Raw genomic sequence first — 9,757 nt, 5'->3', positions numbered from 1 at the left:
TGAACAAAGTCACTACCAAGAACAGGTACCCTTTGCCAAGGATCGATGATCTATTCGACCAGCTAGCAGGAGCGGGTTGTTTCTCTAAAATAGATCTGAGGTCCGGGTATCATCAGCTGAGGATCAGAGAGGATGATGTGCCAAAGACAGCTTTCAGGACCAGATATGGGCATTTTGAGTTCCTTGTGATGCCGTTCGGGTTAACCAACGCCCCTGCAGCATTCATGGATCTCATGAACAGAGTGTTTAGCCAGTACCTGGATCACTTTGTTATTGTCTTCATAGATGATATCTTAGTGTATTCCAGGAATGCAGAGGAGCATGCCCATCATCTGAGGTTGGTTCTACAGACATTGAGGGAGCATGGCTTGTATGCCAAGTTCTCCAAATGTGAGTTCTGGCTGAGGAGCATTTCATTCTTGGGGCATGTGGTGTTAGAAAATGAAACAATTGGTACTCACTCTCACCAGACTATTCCCTTAAAGTGGGAGGTCAAGGGTTCGAGTAGTGGGGGAGGCGACCTAATTTCCAAAGGAAAATTTGGGCCAAATCCACTTGGGGAAGGATGCGATGCGAGAACCCAAGGGGACAAATCCTGCCAGGAACCCGTGAGGGTGAATGGATGTTAAAAGCTGTTCACGACGCCAGTGGAAAGCCCGAGGTGGCACGAGGCCAGGCGAGGGATAGCCCTGGGCCGTGAACGGTAACAGTGCCGGTGAAAGGGCCGGGCTGTTACAGCTAATGAATCCACTATGTCCGCTCCGTACAAGCATAGAATAATGCAATGCGTCACATTAGTGTCTTCTAGTGCACTCAACCTATTACATATCATGATGCATGGAACATGCTCAAAGCATTTACTTTCTCAATTTAAAACATTCAGTTTAGTTCCACTCACCTCTGGCTGACTCTGCGCTAACTCTGAATACTCTGAAGCAGTGCTCACTACTGCTCTCTTCGGTTCCTCTGGTCCGTTCCTACACAGATGGACTCAAATGAGGGACCAAACTAACTCAAGAACAACGCTAGAATACTCCCCAAAAACCCCCTAAAACATCCTAAAAGAATCAAGACAAACATGCAAAAGAAGGCTGGACAGGGCACTTTCGGCGGCAGGTTCGGCGGCCGAAAGTCCCTTCCAGAGATGAAACTCAAGCACTTTCGGCGGCACTTCGGCTGCCGAAAGTCCTCTCCAGAGACGAAAGTCTCTAACCTTCGGCGGCACCTTCGGCGGCCGAAACCCTCCTCCAGAGCCGAAAGTCCAAACTTTCGGGGGCAAGCTTGGGCAAGCTTAGGCAGCCGAAACCACCTCCTTAGCATGTTCGGCGGCCGAACCTTCTTTCGGCGGCCGAAACTGGATTCTCCAATAAGGCAGAAACTTGTTCTGCTTCATGCAAACGTACCCAATCTCCACTCAAACATGCAAACCACAATGCCACAACCTGCATATACTCAAGTATAGGCACAAAGGGGTCCAAAACTAACTTAAAACCCCAACAAACAACACAGCTAAACACACAAACATGCTTTGACCACAAATCAACCAAAACCTCAACTAAACCTAACCATGCCTCTCTACCCATCAACTTCTTAAAAACTCATAAAACATGACAAGAAGTTCAGGATCTTCACTTACCTCTTACAACCAAGAAGATAAAAGATCCCAACGTGGAGATATGGAGAAACTCTCCCTCAAAGTCTCCAACTTCACCACTTGTGGTTAATTTGTTCAAAAGCTTCAAAACAACATAAAACTCATCAAAACTTTGCAAGAGTTGAAGAAAACATGAAAATCACCCAAGGAAGAGCATGCTCTCACCTCTGTCTGTGAATGAAAAGAAAATCTTATCCATTCACCGACCTAGGGCCTTTTATAGGTGGCTGGCCAAACCACCTTCGGCGGCCTAACGTGAAACCAAAACTCATGCATGTTCGGCGGCCGAACTTCACCTTCGGCTGCCGAACCTTGCATTTCTTCCTTGGTGCTTTTCTTTCAAAAATTCATTTCCTTTTGGACTTAAAACATTAAAACACACTAAAATCCTTTACAAAAACATACATCTTACCCTTCTAGAGGATTTCGACATCCGAGAGTCCACCGGAAAGTAGAATTTCGATGCCAGACTCTAGCCGGGTATTACAAAAAATTACAGGCAATTCTCGAGCAATATAAGGCTTGGAAGGAGACCTTATTCATGGCTCCCAGAATAAGAGAGGAAGCTTCCATCGAGACCTTAAGGACTCGGACGGAAGCAGTCCAAACGCAATCCAAAGGGAAAACCAAGTTGAAGAATGAGGAGTCATCGGACGAGGCCCTAAAAAGCGTTGACTAGAAGTTAGTCCGTGCTGTGCAAAGGTATTAGGAGTAAGAGGAGGACTATGGCCTGGATGATGCCTAGCCCTTGTCGGAGGAGATCCTAGCAGAAACCTTCCCTACTGAATTCAAGCTGCCAAACTTGGACAAGTATGACAGAACAACAGACCCCAGAAGTCACCGAGCAATTTTTAGAACAACGATGCAGCTCCAAGACGTCAATGACTTTGTTTTGTACTTGATGTTTCCATCCACACTCACAGGTTTGACTCAGAAATGGTACCAACATCTAAGCTCAAGTTCTATTTAAAGTTTTACTCAATTTGTTATGATGTTTAAGTCTAGATTTATCACTTGCATCCCTCTTAAAAAGTTTTCCTCTAATTTATGAAGATCCGTCAGGGAGAGGGTGAGTCTTTAAGGAGTTTCATTTCATGGTTCAATGCTGAAGTGATATAGGTGGAAGAATTAAATCATGAGATATCATACGAGGTGCTAGAAAAAGGAACTCGCAATATCAAATTCATGGATTCATTGATCAAGAATCCCACCGCTACTTATCAGCAGCTGATGGATAAAGCTAAAAAATATATAAGTGACTCGCGGTTGTCGAAACCGGTCAAAAATAACTTTTCCGGTTATCAACAATATTATTACGGCAGATAGTGTTAAAGGATCGAATCCACAGAGAATTGAAAACTTATCTATCTTTCTTAACAAGACCAAGAGAATTAACTGAAAGGGAAACTGAAAGCAAAATAAACTGAAACGAGATAAAACTAAAACCAAATAACTGAAAGTAAAATGAAGGGTTTTGAGATTGATTCAATTGAACAACTACTGAAAGCAATAAAATAAGCGAATAATGAAATAAAAGGGAAATCAATAATGAGAAGGCTCTAGTTGAAGATTTGGATCCACTTCAGTTATTCGGATTGATAATTGAAACTTAAATTCTTTTGATTGATTCAATAGATTAGTTATAGAGATGGAAAACGCTTCTCACCCCCATGTCTCTCCTTAATCATTAACCAATTAGGGAAAGTCATCTAATTAATTATTAACCAACAAGTTGCCAAGGAACGTCCTTGGGCCTTAGGCATCAAAACAACTGTCAATTGCATTAAGAAATAGAGAGATCCAATCCTAGCTACCCAAACGTATGGAGATGTTGCTAGATCATATAATTTCCTTAGTTCTTACACCAAGTGTTCTTATGTTTGAACAATCCAAGCAATTACATACTTAAAACTATTCAAACTAACAATATATTACCTTGCAATCAAGAATCAAGTGGCCACATTGATCAAAATAATAAAGCAATAATGGAATCGAGCATGAAATTGTATGAATATTGAATAAACCAAAGACAAATAATATATGTTCAGATCTCACAATCCATAAAACAACCAAAGTTTCAACCAATCTTCAACTAGAATAAAAGGTTTCAGCCTCTCATGGCTGAACCAAAACAGAAAATAAAAGAAAAGAAAGAAGAAAGATGAAGAAGGAACTGATTGGAGAGCTTGGAGAACCTTGCGCCCTTCTTGGCCGAATGGGGAATTGAAGTCCAAGGGGTGTGCGGCTGGTTAAGGGGTGTTTAAATAGAGTTTAGATGATGCCCTAGTGGCTGCCCAAGTCTTGCCGAATGGGGAATTGAAGTCCAAGGGGTGTGCGGCTGGTTAAGGGGTGTTTAAATAGAGCTTAGATGATGCCCTAGTGGCTGCCCAAGTCTTGCCCAAGTTGCTGCCCAGATTTTGCACATTAATGAGGTGGAGCGCCAATTGGGAGAAGGATGGACCAAGCTTGTGCGGCAGCCTTTGGGAGGATTGTAAAGGATTTAAGATGCTGCCATAGGTCTTCTTACTTGCTGCCCAAGTGTCCAAAGTGGCTGCCCATGTGCTGCCCATGTCTTGCCTCCCATGTGATGAGATGGAGCCTACCTTTTGCAATTTGAATTTTGAATGTGCATGGCATGTGTGGCATGTGTGACTTCTTTGGCTTCTTTGGCAAGCTAAATTTGAATTTCAAATCTGAATATGCAACTTCTAAAGACTTGGCTTCTTGAATAAGAAAAAGGATTCTTGAAGAATTTGAATTTCAAATTGCCATGTTGAGTGCACTTTCCTTATTTGCCACTTTCCTTATTTAGCACTTTTCTTAATGAGCTGAATCTTGATTTTGAATTTTGAATTCTCTTAAGGATTTGAAATTTGAATTTCAAATTACTTTCCTTATTTGGCTCCTTTCAAGTTGCACTTGGCATGCTTGCTCTCCTTTGCTCTAATTTAGGCAGTTTTAGGGGCATTTTCTCCAAATTGTCTCTTTACACCATTTTCTGTAGAATAAGATTAAAACCACAAAATTAAGCAGAAATAGTGTAAATTAACATTAATAACATCATAATAAAATGGACTAAATTATGTTCTATCAATAAGGCTTAATGACGAAGTCCAGGCACTGAAGAAAGATAAGAATATGAGTCAAAAGTAGACTCAAAAGCCAGAGAGGCGAGGGTATAAAGGAGACCATAGGAATTATCTAATCTCTCGAGGAAGGAACGACTGAGATAAGTATAAAAGTTACACCCTATTGAATGACTACAAATAAATTTTTTAATGTATATCAGGAAAAACGATAAAGAGGTTGTAACAGCCCGAAAACCGAACTGCTACCGGCACTAGGATCCAGATCGACTTAAGGTCGCCGGGACCCGTAGTAAGCCTGCTATACTGTCTGTGTACCTGTGAAATCCCATACATGAGCATACATTTTCTGTTAAACCAGTAAAACTTGTCTTTTCTCCAGGGCTTAACCTGTGCATGCACTATATCTGGTCTATCAACTCATAGTGTTAAGCCTGGTTTTCTCATAGACATCATCAATACAGGAAACATACATACAGAAACTGACCATGTATATACAACAAGGGATTACAACTCTCTAAGTCAAGCACAAGTCTATACACTGTACACTATCTCTTTATACAATTTCATGTCCATACTAGCTATTACATCACTTTTCTTCTTCCAAACCCTGCTGGACTCCCTCTAGACTCTGAACCTGCAAATCTGAGGGATAGGGGAGAGGAATGAGCTATACAAGCCCAATGAGCAGAACTATAAAACATGAGTTGAAAACATGATCTCATGGAATGCACTACATCACATCATCTCAGGGATCAGACATGACCACCAACAATCCCACTCAAGGATGCCTGACCTAGCCAGGTCTTACAACCTCCGTCTGCCTGGCCCGGCCAGGTCTTACACTCTGCATGCCTGGCCCAGCTAGGTCTTACTATCTCTGCTGCCTGATCTAATCAGGTCTTACCTACAGATGGCTGCCTGGCCCGGCCAGGTCTTATAACAGAGTTTGGGCTATTGGTGTCGCCTTGGTCTATCCACAGCCTCATACGCATCGTATTATGCAATGCATCAAATTCGTGAAACTAATGCAATCATCCTACTAGACTCATTATGATGCATGATATATGCTCAAAGCAGTTTAAGTCTGAAAAGAGAAGTTCCACTCACCTCTGGCTGACTCTGTACTAACTCTGCAGGTTCTGAAACCGTGCTCACTGCTGACTTCCCTGATTCCTTTGGTCCGTTCCTAGACAAATGAGGGACCAAACTAACTCAAGACCATCTCTAAGAAACTCCCCAAAAACCCTCTAAACGATCCCCAAACAATCACATAAAACATGCAAAAGAAAGCTGGACAGGGCACTTTCGGCGGCAGGTTCGACGGCCGAAACCCCTCTCCAGAGACGAAACTCATGCATGTTCGGCGGCACCTTCGGCAGCCGAAAGTCTCGTCCAGAGACGAAACTCAACCTTCGGCGGCACTTTCGGCGGCCGAACCTTGCCTCCAGAGACGAAAGTCCCAAGCTTCGGGGGCAAGCTTTAGCAGCCGAAACTGCCTCCACAAGGGGTTCGGCGGCCGAACCTTCCTTCGGCGGCCGAACCTGGTTTTGCCCGATGGGCAGAACCCTGCTCTGTTTCATGCAAACTTTGCCCAAAAACCTACAACATGAATATCAACTACTCCCAACTAGCACATACACATATATATGCACAAAGGAGTCTCAAACTATCCTAAAACCCCAAACAAACATAGCACATAACACTTAAACATGCTTGAACATCAAAGACCACCAAAAAACCTCACCTACACCTACTCATGCATACTACCCCTCACCCTTTCATAAAACCTTGAAAAATCACCAAAGAAGTTCAGGATCCACCCTTACCTCCTTAAGAACTTGAGGATGAGTGATCCTATCGTGGAGATATGAAGAAAACCTCTTCCAAAACTCCAAACTTCCAAACTTGCTATTTTTGCTCAAAACCTTCAAAACACACCACAACTCTTAAAACCCTTGAAAGATTTGGTGAAAAACATGGAAAACATGAAAGTCAACTTGGGAGAGGCTGGAACTCACCTCTGGCTGCAAGTGGAGGAGAAATATCCTCCTTCCACCGACCTTTGGCCCTTAAATAGGTGGCTGGCCAGACCACCTTCGGCAGCCGAACGTGAATCCGAAACCATGCAATGTTCGGCGGCCGAAAGTGACCTTCGGCGGCCGAACCTTTGCATTTTCTCTTATTGCTTTTCTTTCAAAACTCATTTCCTTTCACACGTAAAAACATTCAAAACCTCTTTAAAACAAACCTGAAAACATATGTCTTACCCTTCTCGAGGGTTTCGACACCCGAGATTCCACCAGACGACAGGAATTCCGAGGCCGGACTCGAGCCGGGTATTACATTCTCCCCCCCTTAAGAACATTCGTCCCCGAATGTTCCTCAAACAACGAAACACATAAACACATAGATAAGGGGCAAACCTAACCTTAGAATAGATATGGATATTGTTGGAGTATGGATTCTCATGTCTCCCAGGTGCACTCTTCGAGGTTATGGTGGTTCCACAGGACTTTCACCATTGGTATCTCCTTGTTTCTCAGCTTTCGAATCTGGGTGTCAAGGATCCGCACTGGCTGCTCGACATAGGTGAGATCGCTTAAGACTTCCACCTCAGGCTCACTAAGAACCTTCTCTGGATCTGACACAAACTTTCTCAACATCGAAACATGGAATACCGGGTGAATCCTTTCCATCGATGCAGGTAAATCCAGCTTATACGACACAGGCCCGATCTTCTGCAAGATCTCAAAGGGACCTATGTACCGTGGAGCCAATTTACCCTTCTTTCCAAAGCGAACCACTCCTTTCATCGGAGACACCTTTAGCAACACCATATCCCCCTCCTGAAATTCTATCTGCTTCCTACGGATGTCTGCATAGCTTTTCTGTCTGCTTACAGCTGTTCTGATCCTCTCTCTGATGATAGGCACTAACTTGCTGGTAATCTCAACTAACTCTGGCCCTGCAAGAGCCTTCTCTCCTACTTCTTCCCAGCAAACAGGTGTTCTGCACTTCCTCCCATACAAAGCTTCATAAGGGGCCATCCCTATGCTAGCATGATGGCTGTTATTGTAGGCAAACTCCACCAGAGGTAGATGCTGCCTCCAAGAACCGCCAAAGTCTAACACACACATTCTCAGCATATCTTCTATGGTTTGGATGGTCCTCTCTGACTGACCGTCTGTCTGTGGATGGAAAGCAGTGCTGAAATCCAATCTTGTACCCATAGCAGCTTGCAGACTCCGCCAAAATCTGGAGGTGAACTGAGGTCCTCTATCTGATACAATCGACACTGGAACTCCATGCAGCTTGACTATCTCATTCACACCGCTAGCTTGTCCACAGAATAGTTACTCCTGACTGGAATGAAGTGGGCAGATTTAGTGAGTCTATCCACAATCACCCATATGGAGTCGAGCCTGTTGGACGTCGCCGGTAACCCCACTACAAAATCCATAGCTATGTTCTCCCATTTCCACTCTGGAATCGGCAGTGGGTAAGCATTCCAGCCTGCTTCTGGTGTTCTAGCTTCACCCTTTGACATGTCTCGCAGGCTGACACAAACTGTGCCACTTCCCTCTTCATTGCTGACCACCAATACACCCTTCTCAGATCTTGATACATCTTGGTGGCTCCAGGGTGAACGCTATACCTTGCATTATGAGCTTCCCTCATAATGTCTTCCTTTAAACTGCTATCATCTAGTACACATAATCTCTTACCATGACGAAGAATCCCCTCACTGTCAAATCTGAACGCTGCACTGTTGCCAGACTGAACAGTCCTGGCAAGTTTCACTAACTCAGGATCTTTGTGCTGTTTCAGAGCCACTTGCTCTAGAAACACTAGTGTAACTCTCATCTGTGCAATCAAAGCACCTGTACCAGATAACTGCAACTGAAGCCCTTCATCCATGAGTCTGTAAAAGTCCTTCACCACCGGTCTTCTCTCTATTGCAATGTGGGATAAACTGCCAAGTGACTTCCGGCTTAAGGCATCAGCTACCACATTAGCCTTACCCGGATGATATTGGATCTTACAATCGTAATCACTGAGCAATTCTACCCACCGTCTCTGCCTCAAGTTTAACTCTCTCTGACTCAAGATGTGCTGCAGGCTCTTATGATCCGTATAGATCTCACACTTTACCCCATAGAGGTAATGCCTCCACATCTTAAGTGCAAAGATAATAGCGGCCATCTCCAGATCGTGTGTCGGATAGTTCAGCTCGTGCTTCTTAAGCTGTCTAGAAGCATACGCTATCACTTTGTCATTCTGCATTAACACACAACCTAATCCCACTCGGGATGCATCACAGAACACTGTGAACTCATCATCACTGTTTGGCAGAGCTAACACCGGTGCTGAAGTTAACCGTCTCTTTAACTCTTCAAAACTCTCATCACAATCCTCTGACCATACGAACTTCTGATTCTTCCTGGTCAGTCTGGTCATAGGAGCAGCTATCTTCGAAAAGTCCTGAACGAACCTCCGATAGTAGCCTCCCAAACCCAGAAAACTCTTGATCTCTGTCACTGTCGTGGGTATAGGCCAATTGGCTACTGCCTCTACCTTCTTGGGATCTACTGCTATTCCTTCCTCTGATACGACATGTCCCAAAAAGGCAATGCTCCTTAGCCAGAACTCACACTTGGAGAACTTGGCATACAAGCCATGCTCTCGTAAGGTTTGCAAAACTAGTCTCAGATGCTGGGCATGCTCCTCCGCATTCCTGGAGTACACCAAGATATCATCTATAAAGACAATCACAAAACGATCCAAGTACTCCCGGAAAACCCTGTTCATGAGATCCATGAATGCTGCAGGGGCATTAGTCAACCCGAACGGCATCACTAGGACTTCATAATGCCCATATCTGGTTCGGAAAGCAGTCTTGGAAACATCTCCTTCCCTGATCTTTAACTGGTGGTATCCGAATCTCAGATCTATCTTCAAAAAACAACCTACTCCTGACAGTTGGTCGAATAGATCATCGATCCTAGGTAAAGGA

This window comes from Manihot esculenta, chromosome 17, assembly GCF_001659605.2.
Source record: "Manihot esculenta cultivar AM560-2 chromosome 17, M.esculenta_v8, whole genome shotgun sequence".
NCBI lineage: Eukaryota > Viridiplantae > Streptophyta > Magnoliopsida > Malpighiales > Euphorbiaceae > Manihot > Manihot esculenta.
This window is presented reverse-complemented; position numbering follows the sequence as displayed.